At 31.5% G+C, this 14,611-nt stretch overlaps 1 protein-coding gene and 1 long non-coding RNA gene across 2 annotated transcripts in view; one reads left to right on the forward strand and one right to left on the reverse strand.

Moving 5' to 3' along the window:
• LOC139998162 (uncharacterized) overlaps positions 1-14,611 on the reverse strand; it is a 400,650-nt gene that overhangs the window by 282,645 nt on the left and 103,394 nt on the right. The gene's annotated exons all lie outside the window — the stretch shown is intronic.
• On the forward strand, positions 7,888-9,584 carry LOC139997046 (uncharacterized). Its single transcript, XR_011802532.1, has 2 exons — positions 7,888-8,289; positions 9,366-9,584. It is a non-coding gene; the product is annotated as an uncharacterized lncRNA (long non-coding RNA).

Here is a 14,611-nt window from a genome sequence, read left to right on the forward strand (position 1 = left end):
TTGAAAAATAGAAGGTAGAATGGAAGTATGGTTTTTAAAATTTGTATGAATGAAAACACATATATTAACTTTTTATTTCACTTGTTAAATATAACTGCATGCAACAATTTTTTAAAAGTAATGAACATTTCTAAAGGTAGAACGGTTTAACGTTTCTTATTCTTAACAGCAAGTATAAATTTTAAGAGCAACATAATTTATGAAACAATTGAGACCAATCACGCATATATGTAAAATATAGATATACTACCAATGATTTTGGAATTTGATGTTTCAGACGAGTAACAAATTTCTGACATATTCGTTGAATGCAATATTTACCTGTACAAACATTATTTAACACAATTTACAAATCACGCAATCTTACTTTTTTCCTATCTTACTTACATTTATTTATCCTTTTATACGTGAAAATTATTATTGACAATTAGTATGTATGTTAAACTTTATTTAAGGTCTATTGAGTTAAAGTTATTCAATTAAAATTTATTCTACTCTATTTGCCAATATTCTAAACACTAATAGCACTCTTTAAAACGATTTATGTTCTAAACATCGTTTACAAAGTAAAATGCTCTCGCATAATACCGTTTAGTCCAATAAACGCAATGCCAATATCGAAGAGAATGAAATAATTGGTGTAATGAATATTGTAGAGAACGTTGAAATAGATAATTTAGTAGAAGTGTATTACGAAGATGAAAACGTTGCACAAATTTTTATTGTAAGAACCTAAATTTCTAAAAGTAGGTTGAAATTAAGTCATGCATATACCCAATGCTTAAGATTAGTGCGTGAAAAACGAGTGCACGGTTATCTGAGGTTCTAGGTGAATGTAACAAAATATGTCCTGAAAATATTTACCTAGTTTACCTCAATTAAATGAAAGAATCCGTAAAACAGAGAAAGAGAGAATACACAGGTGTTAGTACGTATTATATGGGAGATGAGTGCACGAATTAAACCTCCTCGCCTTTTGCACATGGAAACGAGTTTTTAAAAGTTTTCCCTCGTGAAATTAATTCAAGTTATTAGCTTTTCAGTGGCACAACCCAAGCATTAAGAAAGTGGGTCACAGATTCAAATAAGGTATCATAGAACACATCATAAACAATAGCAGAAGAAATGATTTAAAAAAGATGTATCAGTCTTATAGATAAAATTAAATCACTTTACTTTTATGGTGTATCCATACGTCTAGCATTGAAACCATTCAAATTTTCTATAAGTTATTTAAAATTGTCATTATGTAATGTATTGTATCAGTAATTATATGTATTTATATTTACTTTATATTTATATTTACTATCAAACTGATTAAAAGTCCTTGTACATCTTACAACAAGGTTATTTTTATTTAAATAAATTGTATAATAATGAAGTATAATATGATATTTATTTCTTAACATACAAATAAAAAATAATTGTTTATGCAGATATAAACATTATTTCATATAAATAAAAGAACAGAGATTTCGTTACTTTGACATGGTATATGTATATATTAATTTTACAATGAAATTTTACAGCACTTCATTTTGATAGAAATTGACTTTTTATAAAAAGTACTAAAATTTTCATAGGAAACCGCATACGTCTCTTTTATAAGTAAAAATATGAAAAAGATGTTATAAATATAAATTCGTAAATACTTTATTAAACAATTATGACAAACATTCGAAACAATAATAATTAATCTATGATAATTAATAAATAACAATATAATCGGAAGAATAAAAAGAAATTGACGATATTTATATTAATTGTTAATTTCATTTGAAAGCGTTGAAAGACAAAATTGTAATTGATTACATTGCAAACTTGTTTTTTTATACTCTTTAACTTCTCAGACCATTTTGTGAAAAAAATCGATAGAAGCGACATACTGTATAGTCTTTTATTTTTTTTAAGATGTCATGTTAAGAATTTCTTCGAAACGTCAAGCGTAACATAATATCAACCTCAAGTAACAAAATATAAGTATAGTAAATGTTTTTCACACCAATGATTGTATTTATGTCATTCTTAAATTCATATATATTGTTGTGTTTTGCAACTGCTCAATTAGATACTATCTGTTCAATATATACTGATTTCTAAATTAAGACAAGAAAACTAGAAGTCCCATGAATATCGCCACCCTAATAAAATGAATTGATCATAAACAGCAATGTGTATGCAATTAATTTGATATCGTTTCTCTCAGAATCAAACGTGTACATAACTTTCTTGTATCTAAAATTAAACTTCTCTAATATTTACAGCTGAAGAGCTATCTCAGAGAAAGATTCATAAAACAAAATGATGAATTGATCCATTGGAAGTTTCTGTTGTACATTTTTAATAATAGCTACATTTTAATTGATAATTATAATGGAATTATAGAATGGAACTCTGTTTTTCTAAATCTACAAAGAACATGAAAATTTCATAACAATTCAATTCTTTGATTAAAAACTGCATTTAATACTCACATATATATTTAATATAATGATGGGATTAATTAATCAACCGTAAAGGTGTAAAAACAAGGTATAAATATACTTAGTAAATGGAAGTAACAATTGTACATGAGGCAAGATAACTGCACGTTCTTCGTTGCACGTGTTCGCACACTCTCTGAACACACTCTCTAGTTCGCTTTCCCCTTTTCGGTTTAGACATGGCATATACTACGTTAGTCAGTTCAGGTTCTAACATATAGGTATATAGAATCCTTTGAGAAAGCTTTTCAATTAATAGTTTATAGGTTATAATACATTCTGATGTAGTGACTGTTTTAATGTTTACTTGAATAAGTTAATTCACAATAGTGCGAACAAGGTGTTTAATTTTGTTTACCTTTCATTGATTTCAGTAGTTTTATATAGAGATATTTTGTGTTGTTTGATCAGATTTGCTGTTGCAATTACGTAGAGAAGTTAGATATAAGTATATATATTTTGTACATCATAGAATTTACATCATTGTATATAAAAGATTCACATATATATAAGATATACATAACCTGTAATGTCACTCTTCAGGAAGCTCCTTCATTGATATTGAAAGTTTTGTATCCTTAAATTATTTTGTTACATCTTCTGTATCGTTAAATTGCAGTACTGAACTTTATATTCTAAGAACAACTTTGATTTATTTACTTATAGCTCTATTTGTGTGAGAAATAATTTTACAACCTAACCCCTTTTCACTTTTCCGGAACTGGTCTAAATAAAAATTCCTACAGTATACAAAGTATGAAAATACACTTCTATCTTCGTTCCGTTGGTCAGAAGTTCATGGCTCTTGCGCTTGCATGAGCATATATTATAAAATAACAAGAGCTTTCAATGTTATTAGATCATTATTTCACCGACACTCACGTGCGTTTTTAATTCAATTAAAACTGACATCATTTTCCGATTTCATTGTTTTCACGAAATATATGAAAATATTCACTCATCATACTGTGGAAATATGGAAATGTGCAAATAATGAAACTTTAATTCTCGATAATATTTTTACACTTAATTGTTGCTACGCGTATTCACAGAGTTTCATACGAATGGTTTTCTACAAAATTTAGCACGACTATTCGATGCAATGAGAAGATCGATTCGAAGCAATATTGAAACTCTGGTTTGTAGAACGGAGGAATGCTGAACAATAGAAAACGGTTAGTAAACCAAATTGCTGGAAGGTTTTGGAGTTAAACAAGCACTTTCTGTTTGTTGAAAGATAGGAATTTTTAAACAATGCGGTTAATGCTTTTAAATAGTTGTACAGAGAATGCTTTATTATAATAGACTTGGTTAGCCTATATAATCAGATCTTATTTCTGAAGAGTAGATACATATATACGTATAGTTTTCATGAATTACTTCTTTCTTACATGAATATAATACTATGCAAATACATAACATAATTAATAATAATTTTTATATGATTACTGTGACGAAATCATTTATGAAAATAATGTTTCTTAATAAGATAAACAGAATTTCAAAATCCATTTAGACACAATAAATCTAAAACATCTTAATAAAAAACTTTATAAGAAATTAACTAAAAAATTATTAACTTTATTACTTTATAGTAAATTATAATGTATTACAATATGTATATACATTTATAAGTATTTATATATTTTTATGTATTATATCTATATGTATTCATATATATGTATATAAATTAAATTACTTAAGTTATATTTTTGATAATAATTCTTTAGATTTATTTTTTCCATCATCCATAATATTCACAAATAATATTGTACCTAAAAGTCTTGCATATATATTAAAATGTACAGTATTAGTAATATTCTATAATTAATATAAAATATTACAAAATAAATAGGTATTAGACAACTTTCTTTCAAGATTTTTTATAGATTTAAAATAGAATAAAACTTCATTCTATTCATGAAAGTTCATATAGTTTAATTCAAAGTTTTTCTTTATATGTCATAAATACATATATATTCATATAAAAATTGCAGACTTCTCTTAGGAATATATGAAATAATTGATTTATTTTATGTAAACTTGTTCGTATCATTTCACAAAGGAATTAGTAATGGTATTAGTCGAAGATTGTCTGAAAAATTTCTAGATAATAGGAGAAGAATAAAAAGGAATTTTTCAGACGGAAAATTAATTACTATGATGTAGAACAAACATAAAAGGATAGCCTCGAACCGTGCAGCTCGCTGGTTGCAACTTGTCACAGTGCCTAGCGTCGACGACTGGACCATAGTGTAACCGGACGAATAGGACGAGGGCATCTATCTGTGGCAAAATGTTGACGACTACTATTCCAAGCTTACGAACGAGGAAGTTTTCCACAAAGTAACTACTGAGCACTTGGATGTCACGTTCACGCTGTCGTTAATCAAATTTCAAATATACAAATCGCGCGTTCTTGCATCACTTATTTTAATAACATACGGTATAACATACAGTATAGGATTTCAGTTTGAAATTTCAAGTTTTTCCCACTTTGTAGTAATATCTATAACAATAAAATTTAAATGTTCTGACTTCGTCACTTAACTGCACTACTTATTTTTTATAGAGTTTGAAATTATTTTTCGTGTAAATACAAAATGATAAAAGGTGAAAATGTGTATAATAAAAATTTTCTTTTCTCTTTTAACTCCAAGTTCTATCTTTATTATAACATTAAGTTACTTTTGTAAGATGTTAAGAAGATGTTGGAGTTTTAGAATTATTTTCTTTCTTTTTCTTAAATGGTGAATGATTATATACCTATTACCCAAAATATTCAAATTTATTTCGTCAATATTATTACATAGACGATAGGTACAGGCACTAAGTACATATACTTATTAGTAGAATATTTAAAGACATAAAAATGCACAGAATACACACAATCTAATATATGAAATATTATATATCCAAAGTATTTGTTATAGTATTTATTAGACAAAACAAATTTCTATACAGATTTCACTCCTGTAGCAGTATTCACAAAAATATCAATCCGCCTAAATACCTGCACTGTAATGGTATGCATAGTATTTAAAGTAAAAAATATCTTACAATATACTGTACCAAATTCAATATCGAATAAAGTAGTAGATAAACTTACAATTTGTTTGTATGAACATTGGATAAATGTTCCTATCGTTTCGATCGATAGTGTAGTAGGAGTAAATAGAATCCCATTGAACAGTATCTGTTTCGTCTGTTTGTTTGAGTCTGCTGTAGTAATGTTAAATAATTGTTGGTCAGTTCAATGAGTTCAGGTTGGTAGTTAGACTATTTCAATGATTTTCTAATCGATAGTCTTTCCTTATATTTGTTTGCAAAGCGTTCTATTTCTTCTTTGACTCTTTTAATACCTAGATTGTTTATACTGAGATCATCATTACGAACATACCATGAAGTTTCATAATTGCGCGAAATATTATCGACTACATCGATTGTGTTTTCATAATTATCACCTGCTATTCCGCATAGTTAGATGCCAGTTGGATTTTATGATAACTTTGTACATTAATAACTTGTTTCCAATTCAGAATTTAGCTGCGAGTGTCTTTCTGTCTAATACATGTGTATTTTTCTTGTTTTTATTTACTCTATCTTTTTCTTGTATAAGGTGTTTCCATGTCAGCCTCTTGTCTAGGTATATTCCGAGATATTTTACTACTTTCGATTTTGGTATCTTTTATCTTCTATTTTCTAAAATGCCCTTAAAATATTCTCTCTTTTCTAACACTTTTTTTTTTTTTATATTTTCATGTCTTATCCAGTGTTTCTTGAAGTATTTTTGATGCTCTAATTGCGTTTTCGTGGACTGCTAAAATGGCCGTATCATTAGCAAATGTTAAATTTTTTAGGGGTAGTAGGCATATCAGCAATATAGATAGTATATAGAGTTAGTTTTAGCAAAACTGCGTCGAGGAACCCCTGCTTTTGCCTTGAAGATATCAGAGATTTCCCCTTGAATTTTTATTATGAAGCTTCTGTTGGATAAGTACGATTTGAGTACGTAGTAGCAGGAAGTTAGCTTCTGTTTTTATATAATGTATAATGTTTTGCGTAATAAATCATGATGCTCGACTTTATAGAAAGTTTTCTTCGATGTTAAGAAATACTGCTGTACAATACATTTTATTCTCGCGAGCTGCCAAAACTGTGCACTTATTCAGTTTTAGCGTGTTTGTTTCGGAAGCCAAATTGGTTTCTTTTTTGGATTTTTTCTAGAATTTTGCATATGGTTGGTAGGAGTGAAATTAATTTATATGATGTGGGTCTTTTTCAGGTTTTTGTAGCAATAGGAAAGAAGAAAGGAATAGAAAGTATTTCAGTATATAATAATTTAAAAGATAAACATAAAAACATCTGTGCATACATGTAGCACTTTTATGAAAATATAATCTTGCTTCTCTATGCGAAGTATATCAATAAATATCATACTAGCTATATAAAAAGGAATTAGAAAAGAAAATGAAATTATTCTATATTTGGCTGTAAAAAATGGCGAGATATGTTCTTTTCGATAAACAATTTTGTAATGACAAGTAGCTCTGTAAAAAGGAGAGCCTGATAAATTTTGTTCCTGGCCGTACAATTTACGATATAAACCGATTTTAACATATAAAATATTTATATATGTATAATAGAATTCTAAAATATAAAATTTTTATAGAATGTACAAATACGAATGCACTAAAATCTCGCGAATGATATGTATTAGTATCATTATATTATATCGCTTTGATATTTTTCTTTTGTCTAAATTGATTGATTTCCGTCATGGTCTATGATAGAATTTAATCAAACATTAGCCTGATACGTTTTATTGGATTCCATCTTATCGTCTATCTAACGTTATGGGAAAAGCTATAGAGCTACGGGGAGCTTACTGAAGATGAAAACATCGCCGACACCACGCATGGGACTGGAAACAACGATGGCAGGATATTACTTGGACAAGAAGGAAGAAAAGGACAAACCGGTCCAGACGCTGCCAAGCTTGGAAAAATTCAACGTCGAACAACTTTTCTATTTATCCTTTGTCCTCGTATGTGAACTCTTAATGATGTTGAATTATTCATGAAAGACAAACTTTTCGCTTTCCTTCCACATAACTTTTTTTCCTTCCTCCTGCTAATGCTTTCTCATTCAATATCTTCTCTTCTTTTTGTGTACTTCTGTTTGTTCTAAATTAATGAGATATATGGATATAATCAAGTATTAAAATTCTACAAATATTTTTGCTTTGTGTTATTAACCTGTTAATTGGGGAAGACAACTTAAATGAAAATATATATAAAAAGATAGAGAGCTTGCAAATAAAGAAATTATTATGTTTAAAAGATTGATAATTCAAATGATAGCTTAAGTTGTCCTCCCCAATTAACAATAAATTTTAAAAATAGATTATATTATTTTACACCCCCGTTCATAAATATTAGAACACTTAGTTCGAAAGAAGTAAGTAAAATTCATTAGGAAAGTACAAGAAGCTTTAATAAGAATTATTACCAGATACATTCAAGATCAACTTCATGATCGGTCGGTGACAATAACTTCACAAAACAACAGTGAGCACACTGAGCAGCGGCGACAGCGATAGGCAGCATGTGGCTCGAATATCCTTAACTTGGACCAGGAAGTTCTTCTGCACGCGGCATACTCTTCAGATTTAGCACCGACAAATTATTATTAATTCAAGTCGTAGCACTGCAGCATTCATTAGTTAGGCAGCACTTTCAAAATGTTGCAGAAATAGAATAATGTCTAGTATCAGATTTTCGTGACCGAATCCGAAATTTGACAGGTAAGTGGCAGAAAATCATGTAAAATAGGGGAAAATATTTCGAACATTACTTTGCAATGCATATATCATGTATAAGTAAAGGAAGATTGAAAAAAAGACAAACTCTTCCATACATCTAATATAAGACATTTTGAAATTTCAGTACTCTAATGGGACATGACTATCATAATAATATTGATAAAATTTTAAACCAATCTGAAGATGTATACGATGAGTTTATGGTTACATTATATTATAAATATTTATTGCAAACATATATTTATATATATGTCGGAGATGAGAGGACAACGGGGTCCCCCGTTGGAATTACTTGGAAAAACCTCAATAGCATTCACGAAATAACCCAGGCACAGTCATTCGAAACTTGAGACAATGAGCTTAGGCTCGAGGCGACAACCGGTCGCCGAGCGTAGCCACGGTCATGAGATGAACGTTCCACCTAACAGAAAAGTGCCAATATTATGAGACACACGTTGTGTTAACAATCAAACCCCGAGCAGGAGCAATGTCGCAGCTACTCGGGTCTGCCTAGCAACGGCGGCTGCAGTTTTGTTGGTATCCCCGGCCAATATTCAACAAAAGGAACGCGATCGTAAGAGAGGAAAGTTTTCATCAGTCTTTTATTCTTGCGATCTCCTTGGAGAGTTACACGTCGTCTTTACGAGCAGTATATACCGAGCGTCACAGCGAACGTTACTTTTGTGCTTCAAATTCTATTCTAAGTTTAAGAAAGAGTTAGCCCGTGGACCGTGGATTCGTTATATCGAACGTCATTGTCATTAGCGTCTAGTTACCGCGGCCACTGGTCGATCTCGTACCATCTATATCCGTGATAATAAACGCTATCTCGATTGTACAACAACGATGAACAACCCAGGCGAAGATTCGTTACACGCCCCTAATTCAAGCCCAAACGTCAACCCGACATATATAAAAGACTAATATAAAGAATAGCCATTATTCTATTGAATAGTGAGGCTAATTAATATAATGTATAATTGTGTATTTATGATTACTTAATATGATGAATACTTGCTTAAGATTAAATCTTGAAAGATTAAATATCTCATTTTCAGATGCGTTATAAACTTTATCAATATATATGCAATCGAGTCTCGTAACAGTGCTAATGGAATTTCAAAATGTTTCGTGTAACATATGATGTATTCATAAAAGATGTCTATATGTGATCGAATACTTCCACAAGCCTGTGTATACTTCCAAGGACTAAAAACAGTCAAACCAAAGTTGAGTGTACATGCACCTTTTAATTCCATAATTATAGGTTTTTTTTTGTTAAAAAATGACCTAGTTAACAGATTAATGGTTATTTTTAATAGCATTTTTTTCTCTTAATACAAATTCATTGTTATGTAAGAATGATATAGAAAAGGAAGAAATACTGACACAGACTCCCACGGTAGCATTCAATCGGAAGTAATTGGTTTCGGTCCGAACTTGAAAAATTTCGACAAGAATTTTAACTGTACCGTAGGGATAGAGCTCAATGAATTCGAAGAACCATAGTTGGAATTAGTTGTCACGAATGAATTTTATTGGATGACTCACAGTAGTACTGACACATTCTGGGCTATCAGAATTATTTCGCATTCGATCAATACCACCGAATTATCAGTTTTTCAAAAGTATCAGTACAATTACTGAAGTCGTCGTTTTTCTATTTTATTAATATTTTCATAATATACTTCACAATATTATTGGTATATTCTTTGTTATATTATGTTGTATTATCCATATATATGTCGGAGTAGAATTGTTTGAGTTTTGATTATGGGCGTGTAAAGAATCTTCGCCTGGATTGTTCATTGTAGTTTTACAATCAAGATAACGTTTATTAACACAAATACAGAAGAAATAAGTTTGAACAATAACAATGGTAACTAAACGCTGATGGCAATGACCTTAGATTCGATATAGCGAATCCACGGTCCACGGGCTCACTTTTATTAAACTCAGAATAGAATTTCTATACTCAAAAGTATCGCTCACAATGACGCTCTTTATATTGCTCTCTAGACGATGTGTCACTCACCAAGGAGATCACAAGAATAACTGAGTAAAGGAAACTTTCTTTTCCTTACGGTTGCGTTGGCTTTGTTTAACGTTGGCCTGGGATACCAACAAACTGTTACCGTTGCTAGGCAGACTCACATAACTGCGACATTGCTCTTGCCCAGGGTTTGAATGTTAATACAACGTGTGTCTCACAATATTGGTACTTTTCTGTTAGGTGAAACATTCATCCCGTGACCGCGGCTACGCTCGGCGACCGGTTGTCACCTCGAGCCTAAGCTCATTGTCTCAAGTTTCGAATGACTGTGTCTGGGTTATTTCGTGAATGCTATTGAGGCTTTTCCAAGCAATTCCAACGGGTGACCCCGTTGTCCTTTCATCTCCGACATATATATTTTAAGAATTTATTTTGTGAAGTATTCTACGACATTATATTTTCTGTATTTATAAACAAAACATACCTTTGTCCTCAAAAAGTAAAATACTTTTAATCACTAAAGCACGTATTCGTTATTAATGTCGATAACTCTCAGTTTTTGGCCGTTTCAATTATTACAACTCTTGTTGCATTTAGATTTCAAACTTTTTATAGCCAACATGTGAAAATCAACTAATTATTAGTTTAATAAAATAATTGTCGAGGAAATATTATGCAATAGAGAAAGATACCATGAATTTTGATAAACATTTGTGTCAATGAAATTTGGCAATATTTTTATTTTCTCTATAGTGGGTGTAGAATCGTAATTAGTTTATTTTCAAATTTTATGATTGAATGCAATTTATTACCAAAGATATGTAACGAATAATTCATTTATTAGGTTGTTAAAAAAGATTATATTCCTTTCACAATTACTTTTAAAGAATTTATAATTACTTTGCTTTCGAACTAAATAACTGGATAATGTTTATTGTTAATTTATTTATACAAAATTTATAATTCACAAAATATTCACTAACACCAAGATTATCTATTAGATCATAGCTAGAAATATGACAAGAGACATAGTTGATTCTAATCTTCTGTTTCTTCAACAACTAGTTTACTGAATTTGCAATTTTATTCTCACATTTAATGAGTGACTAAAATTTATCAAAAATTATGTAGGATTCGAATTGACTTACAAACTATTTATTAAGAAAAAATTTTTGATTACAATGACGTTCTGATTAGACTTTTAACAAAATCGCCAAATCCTTCAGATCCGTAAATTTTGTTTCTCAACAATGCAGCTAAAAATGTTATTTCGTTCCTTGGTGTATCCTGTTAGTTCTTTTTATAAAAGTACTTGGGAGCAAGTTTGAAAATTTTAAATTTCAAGGCGCATGTCCACTAGCAAGTAGGCAATTCGCGACATTTTTTGCGAGAGCGATTCTCGTGACGTGTGTAAAGTTGTGAACACATCTGAGGCAGTAGCCGATATTCATTAGAAATCACAGATAAAACTTTAAAAAGCTCAACAGATACAATTAAAACGATATATCGATTAGACATTTATCATTGGAATTAAGCACTTGTCTTAAATTCTACTTCAAATAGGTGACTTTTACTTTTATCCTGATGACGGAACATTCAGAAATTCTGATTTTTATAGTCGATACGTGCCTTTATTTATATTTGTTGAATTTTTAAGAGACTTATCTAAATTGTATTGCGTATAGCTAAACCAACTTTCAGATGTGCATCTTCCAGTGTCTCAAAAAGAGGCTTATATCATTCTAGAATTATCCGGTCAATCGTTTACGTGGGAATACGAAATAGATACACAGGAGAATGATACGAATTCCTATTATAATTAACCTGTGGACTTATTATAAATAATATCTTTTTTAATATATATACGTTTCATTTAATTTTTAATTATTTTATACATATACCTGTTGCCAAATGTTTCAGTGTTACATACAATCGTTCTCCTAGCGAAAGAGCACGATACATTTTTGTATTACTTTTTGTTATCAGATGTTTTATAAGTTCCAAAAGATACTCAAAATAATTTGTACTCATACGTAAGAAATTATTCAGTACTATAGGATTTACAATTCTCAATTCGCATAATAGGGTTTCATAAACATCGAGCTCACAACTTTTCAATATCCAACTTCTCACCCGACTTTCTTCCTTTTTTTTTTCTTTTTTGAAGTAATTACTATATACGTAGCAAGACATCGACAGCCTGTCAAGCGAACATTTTGACCGACAAAAATAACAGAACTAAACTTTGTTGCAGCAGTTCGTACTCTGAATAATGTAGTCACCTCCGATATTTATTGAGAAGAAAGCTGAGATCGCTATCATGAATTATTGCAGAGAGTGAGTTGCAACAATATCTGTAGACAGGTTTACGTATTTATGCAAGTTGCTGTCGCAAAAAATATCGCAGTCGACTTACTAATGGATATGTATTCTCCCGTCTGGAGGAACAGAAATGTGCTAATTTTCGTGGTTTATTTATGACGCTCACTTTCTTACTGAAGAATCTATTTTAGAGAACGGAACTTTAGCAGCTAAAACGATTCCTTTCAATATTCTTGGCAGTATTTTTAAGTTTTCTGTGTCCATCGAAGTTTCAATAGCCGAGTGCGTCATAAACGCGGTTATTTCTGAAGGGTACTTAGATTGTAACGCTTCGATCGGTCGAGGGCCAACCCAGAAGAAGTACCGCGACCCTCATCTAATAACATCGACGCCTCACGCTCCTTTAGGTATCGCTCACACGCTTTCCGCTGAAGTTGCTCCGCGCTTCAAACTCACGGAAGGTTAGTGAGTGATACCTTGTGAGCCAATATGCTAATTGGCCATCTTCCTGCGTTCGGTGAAAACCAATCAGCGCGTGTATTTCGAGTCTCCGTTTCGGGCTTTGCCGGAGACTTGATCGAACTGTGAACATCAGTCGCAGAATCAGCCTCGTCTAATGATCGTTCGAAACGATTAGTTCAGTCCCGACGTGTAATGAGAATAATTTAGAGAGAGACATACTCTCCCATCTACGGTAACACCTTCTCCACCAAACGAGGAGGAAAGAAACATTTCAATCTCCTGGCATTCGGAGAGAGCAGTCCCGTCTGTATCTCTCGACTCACCAACATCTCCAAGCGTTCGGGGAGACAGAATCGTTCCATCAGTCGTAACGATCAGTTGACCGTCTTTTCAATCACATTCCTCCACTCGTCAATGTCTCCAATCGTTCGTGAAGATAAAATCGTCCCATCAGTCGAAACGATCAGTTGACGGTCCTGCGCGAGATCTTCAACTGTAAACAATATCTCCAGGCATTCGTAAAGTCAAATATCGGCTTGGCCAGTGAACGATCAGTGAACGGTCTCGTGCCGGTCTTTCAATTGAAACCAACGTTCGACACGCATTCGCGGACGAGTGTGTCGTTAACCATTCGTAACGTTCAGTCGTATATCGCGTCGTAACAGTTGTATCGTGTCGTATAATCATTCGTAAATCTTGTCTCGGCAATCGGAGAAAATCGGAACCTTCTCATCGTTCGGAGAAGTACAACCCTTAGAGTCGTTGATTCTTCATCGTGCATTCAACCACTACTCCTCCTCGTGAATCAGGGTTAATTGTTAACAATTGTCGTACGTAATCGTTTCCAAGATTAATTCTGCGTGTAATAAGTCACAGTGCAGTGTCATTGATATTGGACATAGGCACACGTAACATGCGCAAACACATACCTTCTCAGATAAGCAATAAAAGATTTGCCAAATGCCAATCCAATAGATCTTTCAGAGCCGTGTCTACTGAAAATTGCTCTGTGCCTACTGTCTGCAGTTTCTTTTAAGTTATAAACGAAGTGACACTGTGATCATGAATGTGTAAGAACCTAGAGATTTGAATGTCTACGATATTTTAGAAAAAGAAACGTTACTGAATGAATTCACTGTAGGCTGTAGACGAATATATTTTAATAAAATATCATTACTTACGAAAGAACTTCGGATTGAAGATGCTGAATAAAGTATACTTTTGTATGAATGAACCTAACAGAAGTTCAATGTATAATTGGACCAATTGTTCGTGCTTTCTGTATATGTGATAATGTAGTGACGTTTACTGCAAAAGTTGGAATTAAGAATTTCAAAGGCACAAAATAAGGCTAGTTTGGAGTTTCTGTTCTATCACCTCCACTACCGCTCTTCTTCTTTGCTTTTTCTTTTTAATTCTTGTGACACCTGTAATTTGTATATTCCAATGAGTTATATATTTAGTTTTATTTATTTTATCCTACTGCGCTTATCTGCCTTCGCAAATTATAAATTTTTCGTTCAATCT

This window comes from Bombus fervidus, chromosome 2, assembly GCF_041682495.2.
Source record: "Bombus fervidus isolate BK054 chromosome 2, iyBomFerv1, whole genome shotgun sequence".
NCBI lineage: Eukaryota > Metazoa > Arthropoda > Insecta > Hymenoptera > Apidae > Bombus > Bombus fervidus.